The following is a 10735-nucleotide window of genomic DNA, read 5'->3' on the forward strand; positions in this document are numbered from 1 at the left end:
TGCCTTGTTTGAGGTGAAAATTGAAAAAAAAATCGTAAAATATTTAAAGTTTTCAGTGGATAATATTTTTGTGACCTTGAAAGGGTCGATAATAATTAAGACAACATGGTGACATATTTACAAGATTATATTTACAGAAGTACATAAATAATATGTTACAGAAAATCTACCTCTGAAACTAGGGCCATGAGTGCTAAGACATTTTGTCATAACTCTACCCACAATGTTTGGAAGAGTTCATCTTCTGCAAAAATAGGGTAAATAAATATCGTCCCATAACATCATATAAAACCCGACTACGTGCTTTCTAAAACAATAGTTAGTTTAGCTCGGCTATCTTTGGGGTTTGTTTTCATAGACCAACCACAATGAATATAAAAAGAAAAAAAATGTTTAAGAACTGAAATATTGAAGAATATACAAATCTTTGCGAGGGAAATTTATATATCTTGGATTATTCGGACTAATGTTCTTTTCGACTATTCTCCTCACAATGTTTCGGCTGATAAACCTCCGACCTTCTTCATGTGCATGTTGTTAAAGACGTTGGCAACCTTCGCTTGGCCCCTCTCATAAGTACCCAACATCGGGGAAATTAAAGCCGACGATAGCGAATAAAATTAATTAAATAAGGATTACCTCCCAAAACTGTCATGGCGGATCTTCTTTTTTCGCAAGATTCATCTTCGGTCCAAAGGAAATAAATTTATTATTTTTAAATTGTATGGAACAGATTGTTGTCGAATTCAAGAATCTGTACGAAATTTTGAACCGAACTTTTATACAATCCATGTGTGTAACTTGTTTTTAGTCTGCCAGCAATGCGCGGTCAGATTCTTACACAATTAACCATTGTATATTCTGTATATTTCCTTCTAAGAATACGACCTTCAACATCTAGGAGACTGTAACTGGAAATGAAGTGTTACTTAGCACTGATAATCATTCCCGAGTTCCACAAGATGCGTCCCAAGAAAGTCGGCGGTTACACCGACCGAACATTGAGAGAATCACAACAAAAATAAGGAATATGCCTCAAATAATCGAAATAATAATGATAAAAAAGTACCTGCTGTAATAAATGTTCTCACGTATAAACATGATCGCTATCGGGCGTTTTTTGAGCAAGGGACACGTTTAGTCGTCACCGCTTTTTACAAACCAGAATCTCGTTTCTTTTTACTCTTCTGTGTCAGTGTTTTTTTTTTTTTTTTTAAGTCTTTCTGTTAATTTTTGTTAATTTTTGTTCGTCTCTCTGGAGTAAACATTGCTTTTAAAGTAATAAAAATTGGCGTTACGATCTACATTGTTTTTTATATCGTAGTATGGCCTGGGTATTTATGAGAAGGATTAGGGGGAGGGAAGGATGCCACAGAGGCCACAACCAAGAATACCTGAAATGAATAACGTTGCAAGAGTGTAGATTCTGACTCCATATAAAGACAGACAAATATTGAAGGTTGAGAACCGATTTTATTTACTACCAACAATTTGTATTAGGAGAGGCAAAGTGTTCGTAGGATGGAATGTGATTTAACAAAGGAGATGAATGTTTGTAAAATGTTTGTAGGTATGTATGAATTGACAAGGAATGTATGTTCGTAAAACGTTTGTAGGTATGTATGAATTGACAAAGAATGAATGTTCGTAAAATATAACTTATCTTTTAGACGATGGAGAGGGTCAGGGTAGGTCGGTCATCCTGCTGTCGGTGATGCGTGTCCTGACTTGTAACTGGAAAGCGAGGGTCTTCTTTCATCAGCTCTAGCAGCCCAGCGTCTTCGTCGTCTTTCTCCTCCTCTCTCCTGGTGGCTGAATCTAGCGAGATTCGAAAGCGGCACCTCGTGATAAGACGCCCAATGATATATATATATATATATATATATATATATATATATATATATATATATATATATATACATAATATAATAATAATAAAGTGAAAAATGTTTTATATATATATATATATATATATATATATATATATATATATATATATATATATATATATATATATATATACAAACCGCTCATAATATTTCAGCTTGCATGAAAATCCTCTCAAGTGAATCCGAAATACAAAATAGTTCTTTAGAGAGAATGGATTCCAAAATGACTCCAGCGTGACAATGCATATAATCTGATTGGAAAGCCTTCAAAACAGCTGAAATAATATATCGATATATTTATCTTTCTATCTATCTATCTATCTATCTATCTATCTATCTATCTATCTATATATACACATATATATATACATATATGTATATACATATATACATATATATACATATATATATAGATATACTTTCAATTTGTCTTTACATAAGCAGTAATGGGTTGCTACACAGTCATGAGCATATTTCAGTCATCTAGTATTTAATACCTAGAGACCTTAATTGAGAATTCCGCTTTTGAAAATAAGCGTTTTTGCCTGAGGAGGTTTCTAGTTACTAAATACTAGAATACCGAAACATGCTCATGACTGTGTAGCAACAAATTACTACTTCTGTAAAAACAAATTGAAAGTGTAACATGCTCTGCCCCGGTATTGAACACTCTTGTATTAACCTCGTTATATTTCACTGGTTACCTTACCTTTGAAAAATAGCAACCTCAGAATATATATATATATATATATATATATATATATATATATATATATATTATATATATATATATTATATATATATAATATATATATATATATAATATATATATATACATAACTATTTCATTTAATCACATAAATTAATATACAAATATACCATTTTATGCGTAAATTTTCAGTATTTACTCACACAGTGCTCGATACGTACGTAGAGCTAGGTAGCAAGTTATGGAAATATATATGGCAATTAAGCTATACACAATATTCCGCTTAGGATTAGCCTGACAAATTCTCACGAGAATGAAATGCGACATATTCTTTGTAGCTTAGTTGTCATAGATGTTTCCATAACTTATATATATATATATATATATATATATATATATATATATATATATATATATATTTATATATATACATATATATATATATATATATATATATATATATATATATATATATATATATATATATATATATATATATATATATATATATATGTTTTCTCAGAGGCTTCTATTTTAGGGTATAGGAGGACCGTCTCCACACATTGTGTCCAATTGAACAACTTGTGTGACTTTAAGATATTTGATAATTGGGTGAGAATAATTTACGTCTTCTAAGCTATAACCACCCCAGACCCACACACTCCCATTACACTCCGCGGCGTCCCCACCATCAACGCCCACTCTTCCCCTAGCGGTTCATGTCCTTCCATTCCGCTTCCAGCGAGACTTGCCCGTGCATCGTAATTTATGAACGTTAGTAATTGGTCGGAATCGTTCTCCTGTCGCGTACATCATTCATAAATCAGGGGAGATAATAAATCAGCTTGCCGAGGCCGGCAAGGTGAAGGTATTATTTACAATTAATATACAGGGGAAATTGTGACAGTCGGCCATGAATCACGAGCGACTAATCACAAAGGGTTTTGAAGAATGTTCTAGGATGTTTCTTTTTTTTTCGTATATTGTATGTTTTTATTTTTATGTTATTTACTGGACGCCATTATTGTCGTGCTCGCTTTGCTATTAAAGTCACCCTGCCTGTTTTATGGAGTAAAATAGTAGTAGTAGTAGTAGTAGTAGTAGTAGTAGTTGCTGTCACTGTGATAGTATTAGTACTTTTCGACAGTCACCTAAGAAGGAAAGATGCAGTTGAAATATATATATATATATATATATATATATATATATATATATATATATATATATATATATATATATATATATATATATATATATATATATATAATTTAAGAAAACTCGTCTCTGGAAAACTCGACCCCGGAAAACTCGTCCCCTTTGGCTAGGTAGGAAAACTGGTCCCTTATTGAATAAATATCGATTGAAAACACATTTTATTACCGTTCTTGAAGAAGATATTGTCTTTTAAAAGAGAATACACATCCCATAATATTTTTTTAAAATATTTTTACTTGTTTACTGTTGTTTTAAAAAATTGAATTATTTTTTTTTAATATTTTCGTTTTCTACCTAGCTTTGAAAGTTTTTTGTCTTTCAACTTATTTTAAAAAGTTTATTTAGTAAAAAAAAAAAAGAAGAAAAATAGAAAATTAAAAAAAAAAAGACATGCTGGAGATAAAGTTTTCCTTCGAAATATATTTATGAACTTCAGCATAAATTTCAAACAAAATAAATATCTGTTTATTAGTCGCGTTCAAGCTATAAGTCACTCCGTCGGTCCGTCGGTCAGCCGGTCTGTCGGTTGGTCTGTCCGTAACACTTTTGTGCTTGGCCTTTTTTGGTTAGGATCAAACGTCTTTTGTTAATAGATGCTGTTTGGCCAAGATCAAAGTGTAGTATCGGTTCCGCAGATACTGCAAGCAAAGATCATATGTGGGGCAATCCCACATATAAGTTTTTGGTCAATGTAGGGGCAACCCTTCATACCAATTGTCACTATCCAACTCCCCTACTCTCCAGGGAGTTGCCCCCTTTCCCCTTCACTCCTCACATTAAAAATCGGCCTTGTGCTTAATTTGCTCGGTGGGGGAGCAAATAAATTCCCCTTTCTTGGCCTTCGGGACAAGATCAAAGTGTAGTATCTGTTCCGGCAGATGCTGCTCTTAAGATAATTTGTACCAGTCAATGGAGGGGAAACCCTCTATACTGGGACAATTATTATTTTTGGTAACCAGAGTGCCCCCTTTTTGCCTACTTTTAGGGGAGCTGGTTTTTACCTCACATTAAAAACGGCCTTGTGCCTAATTTGCTCAGTGGGGGAGCAAATAAATACCATCTGTTCTTATGACATGCTGTACTTATTGTGATATAACGCGGGGGATCACTTTTCTGTATTAATTTAATGTAAAATGATCACCCACTTCACTACCAGTCAGTCTCAAAGCCATTGAAGTCATTCTGCAAATGATTCAAATTGTTTTTGAAAGATTCCAGTTATTTTTAAGCATTCAAGTCATTCTTAAGGCCATTCAGTTCATTCTTAAGTTCATTAAAGTCATTCTAAGTCATTTCAGCCCAATTTTCGGTCATTTTAGTTTATCTTTAAGAATTTCATGTCAATCCTACATTCACGCATTCATTCATTACACGAGAGCACGCGACTAATGGCTATCGGCCTTTTCTTGTAACAATGCGTTGTTTTGGCTTCAGACGTATATAATACGTATCATATTTAATTCAAATTCAACCCGCGCTTCTAAGGAAAAAATGTTTCCTAAAATGAAATATAATAACAATAATACTGCTACTACTACTACTACTACTAATAATAATAATAATAATGATAATGATAATAATAATAATGATAATAATAATAATGATAATGATAATGATAATAATAATGATAATAATAATAATAATGATGATAATAATAATAATAATGATAATGATAATAATAATAATAATAATGATAATAATAATAATAATGATAATAATGATAATAATAATAATGATAATAATAATAAGAAGAAGAATAATAATAAGAAGAATGATGATGATAATGTCGTTCATCAAATGTAGTCTGTATTTGTTTACAATATCACGTCATCTGATATGACGTGGAATATCTTGGAGAATTCAATTCAGATTAATGCTTTGTTTCAAAATATGCAAGCGAAGAAAAGATGTTCAGCGATTTTAAATTTCTTTTTTAGTAAATTGAACTCATTAAGACGAAAACATTAAAATAAAATTATGAGGTATACCCGGGCTTGGACAGGGGAACATTCTATCTGTAGTGGAATACTCAATCACTGAGCAATATTTCTAGATGACAATAGTTCTGCTTTCTTATGAAGAAATTATTTGCTGAGAATTAAACTGCTGTGGTTTGAGAATAATTATCTTCCTTTGCTGGTGTAACGTAAAATATTTCCCTGCAAAAATTATTTTTTCCCTATTAGAAGAAATACGGTTTTTGGGGTCTGATTTTTTCAATTTTCGATACTTATCAGATGAATCTATGCAGAAAATATATATAAGAACATCGCCAGATATTAATTACCATTTGCGTGACATGTGCAACAAATAGGCTCAGTCGTTTCGTCACACGTGAGTAAAGAACTTACAGTCACACACAAAGTACTTTATATATATATATATATATATATATATATATATATATATATATATATACACGAGGGGCGTGCAATAAGTAATGCATCCGACCCACTTCCAGTTGTCTTATCTAGCTGAAATTTTGCATGTGCAATGATTTATATCTCTTCGGGTCATGTGCCAAATTACACCTCTGAAATAATTCTGTTTCTGTTTTACAGGTGTTTGAACTGAGTCAGGTGTGAAATGGAGCCGGTTGAATGTCGAGCAGTGATCCGGTTTTTGTATTTGAAAGGACACACACCACATGAGACTTTTGGTGAAATGAAAGAAACTTATGGTGATAATACCCCATCATATGATCTTGTAAAACGCTGGCATTGTGAATTCCAAACAGCTCCCAGACCTGATCGCTTCCTTCTGCTGTTGATGAGGCATCTGCCCGTCAAGTTAAGGCTGCCATTTTGGAAGATCGGCGCATTACTATTCGGCAAATAGCCCAAGATGTCAAGATTAGTACAGAGTCTGTTGAAACTATCATTCATGACCATTTGCATATACATTCTATAGCAAGCTCCACTCTCCCCAATGGTTTACTTCTGCTTGTGCAGCTGCCATTTGTCAAAGGCATCATGAGTTCCGCAGATTCAACCGACATAAGTCCAGCTCAAATAAACAGAAGTTTATAGAAGCTAGAAATAATTGTAAGAGAGTAATAGAGACAGCTAAGACAGATTACTCTGAAACCACCAGAAAACGCATCGAAGCACAGAAATTAGGAACCCGGGATTTTTGGAAAATCTACAACAGCGTAGTAAATAATGGACAGTCAACTATTCCCCCACTATCAAACAATCATGAGGTTGCTTGCACCGCAACTGACAAGGCTAATCTGTTTGCCAGTCGGTTTGCCTCAAACTCCAAATTGAACCCGGTTCACCACTCCCTTCCTGATTTTCCTCTACGAACAGACGGCACACTAGACGATTTGAAAATCACCCCTTCTTAGGTACATGCTATTATAAAAAAAAACATAGACACCTCAAAAGCATGTGGACCAGATCTCATCCCGGCTGTGCTATTAAAAAAATGTTCTGCCGAGGTTGCTCCAGTTCTGTCCAAACTTTACAATAAATTCCTTAACGAATCTTGTTTTCCCGACTGCTGGAAAACCGCCTCTGGGGTATCAGTCTTCAAGAATTCTGGTGAAAGAACTGACCCAATACATTATCCCCCCATTAGCCTCCTCCCGCTTTTCGCCAAAATATTTGAGTCCTTAGTTAATCAAGCCCTAGTCCAGCACCTAACAGCTGCTAAACTCCTGACTGACAAACAATATGGATTCAGGCAAGCCCGTTCAACAGCAGATATCTTAACTGTAGTTTCTGAACGTATATACCGTTCATTGGATAAAACAGGGGAGGGTAGAGCGGTGGCCCTCGATATATCTAAGACTTTTGACAGGGTATGGCACGATGGTCTTCTAAGGAAAATTAGATCATATGGAATCACTGGAAGAATTCATAATGTAATTAAATCCTTCTTAAGTAATAGAAAAAGTTGTCTTCGACGGTCGTACATCCAAACAATATGACATAAATGCGGGAGTACCCCAGGGGTCTATCCTTGGACCTCTATTATTCCTGATATTCATAAATGACCTCCCTGATAAAATTGTTTCGGAGATGGGTATATTTACCGATGACACCACTCTCTATAACAGATATGAGGGAAAGACAAATGAAAACATATCCAAGGAAATGGCAGAAACACTAGAGGACGACCTCCAATCCGTAGTGGAATGGAGACAAAAATGGTTGGTCACATTCAATGCTGCTAAGACTAAGCTTGTTTCCTTCAATAACTACAAGAAACCTTCTCTACCACCAATAGCAATGGCCAAGAACACATTACCTGAAAGTACGTCTTTTAAACTCCTCGACCTAACGTTTACAGGGAATATGAACTGGAATAGATACATTGAGAGCATTGCCAAGGCTGCTGCAAGGAAGGTTGGCTCCCTCTACCGTGCTAGAAAACTACTTACGCCTGACAGTATCCTATGCCTCTATAAGGCAACCATTCGCCCATGTATGGAGTACTGTTGTCACATCTGGGCTGGAGCATCTGCTGCTTGTCTCTCGCTCCTGGACAGGGTTCAAAAGAGAGTCGCCAACCTGATAGGTCCTGAACTGTCATCAAGGCTTCAGCCTCTGTCCCATCGACGAAATGTTGCATCTCTTTGCCTGTTCTACAAATACTTTAATGGTGAATGCTCTGACGAACTGCAAACACTTGTACCTCCCCGACGTAATTACCCCCGACAAACCCGACAAGCTACTAAGTCTCATCCCTTTACAGTAGAGATCCCTAGGTGCAAGAAAGCCTTTTACTCCAATAATTTCTTTCCCAGAACTGCGGGTCTTTGGAACTCCCTTCCGGGATTCTGGTCTCCCAACTGCAATGATATGCAGAAGTTCAAGTGTAATGTTAACAAACATTTTCTACTCATCTCCCTTCATAATGACCCCGCTAATTAAGTCCCTGATAGTAGCCCCTTGCTTCAAAGTGGCACTGTGCCTTGTTTGGAGTGAAAATTGAATAAAAAAAACAACAAAAAAACAAAAAAACATAAGGTGTCTGCCAGATGGATTCCTAGGTTGCTCACACCATTCCATAAGCGAGAATGCGTCGAGTGCTCGATGATGAATTTGGAGATGTGCCAAGAAGATGAGTCAAAGTTTTTCAAAAACTGATTACACAGGATGAAACCTGAGTACATCACTATGATCCAGAGACCAAAGCCCAGTCAATGCAATGAAAAACTTGAACTCACTACCTCCAAAGAAGGTTAGGGTGCAGCCCTCCGCTGGCAAGGTCATTCTCACAGTCTTCTGGGACCAGGACGGAGTAGTGATGATAGATTTCCTGGCAAAGGGTACCACAATTACAGGAGCCTATTATGCTTCACTTTTGAGGAAATTAAGGGAAGCTATCTGTTAAGTTTGCAGGTTGAAACAAGTAACGTAGAAAGCAATACAAATGATGACTCAGCAAACAAAGGTAGACCAAATAAGAAGTTTATTAGGAAAAGATATATTTACAGGATATTTACATAATAGTGTCAAATAAGAGAGTCTTTGCTGGAGAAACATATCTGATCTCGGCGGTCTTCGGTGGCTTCTGGTGAACACACACTCAGACTAACTGAGTCTTCCTATTTATGTGTAATTACTATTCACATATGCAAATGAATGTGTGCAACCACAACACTATCAAAATCAAGAGGCGAGGCAAGATCCGGTCCACAACTCGCATGTCGTCAGATCAGAAGCACGGGCGTGTGGTTATGAAATACTGCCCCATCCTCCCTACTCTCCTGAGCTTGCACCCTCTGACTTGTACCTTTTCCAAGCCATGAAGTTGTTTTTGAAAGGAAAGCGTTTCCCAGACGATGCATTTCTGAAGTCACGTCGTTGTTGGAGGACCAACCTGGGGTGTTCTACAAAAACGGTCTCCAGAGCCGCATCAAACGATTGGAGAAATGCATAACTCTGGGGGGTTCCTATGTAGAACAAAACTAATAATTGTGCAAAGTTTCGTTACTCCACTGCTATGGGCATTGGGTCAGGGCCATTACTTATTGAACGCGCCTTGTATATATATATATATATATATATATATATATATACGTCGGGTTATCAAAGTATATACCCTTTATAAATCACATTTATCAAGACAGAGAAAGTTCAACACTATAAAGAGGAGAAATTATATATGTTATATATTCGTTATCATCGAGTTTATCCTTGAGGGGTACCAAATTGAGCTTTCGTTACAAATTGAATATGTTATATATTCGTTATCATCGAGTTCTTCATTTAGGGGCGCCATTTAAATCATTGAGGGGCACTTTTTACGTTTGGGTGTATACACTATATAACATCAAAGATTCCGTGTGATTGTCTCTAATATAAATGGTTGTGTGTTTGATTATCATAAAGGGAATCGTGTGTGTGACATGTAATTTCTGAACCTACCTCTGCTTCTTCTCGCTGTTGGACCATCTGGGAATTTCTCATCCTGGAGGGAGACTTGATACCTGTTTGACGAAGATTTATCACTCCAAAACGATGAATGGGTTTTATAGATTTTATTTCACTTTCCCCAGAGGTCCTGCAGCCGGTGGAAGTGAAATCTGCTTGTGTGGTTCTTCTTCACACACGTCAGCGTTCGTCTCCCCACTCCCCAGTTAAGAGGGGGAGACCACGGAAAAACGTCCGTCTTCTTCAAAGCTCAAATCAAATCTCCCAGATCTAGCCAACCACGTCACACATACGTAATTTGGTCAGCTGACCTTTGGTTCTGGTAAACGTGTCTACCTCCACGTTTACTCACCTCTCTCTCTCTCTCTCTCTCTCTCTCTCTCTGTAACATATATATTAATTAGAAGATGAAGAATAACTTTATTATTTCACGAGATTAATCAGGAAAGAAAATGTTTTTCGGGGCTAAATGCTGCTTTCTAGACAAAAAGAAAAGCAAGGAGTATATAAAATGCAAAATATAAAAAAAAACTGAC

Source organism: Euprymna scolopes, chromosome 18 (assembly GCF_053919585.1).
Source record: "Euprymna scolopes isolate OS-2025 chromosome 18, ASM5391958v1, whole genome shotgun sequence".
Taxonomy (NCBI): Eukaryota; Metazoa; Mollusca; class Cephalopoda; order Sepiida; family Sepiolidae; genus Euprymna; species Euprymna scolopes.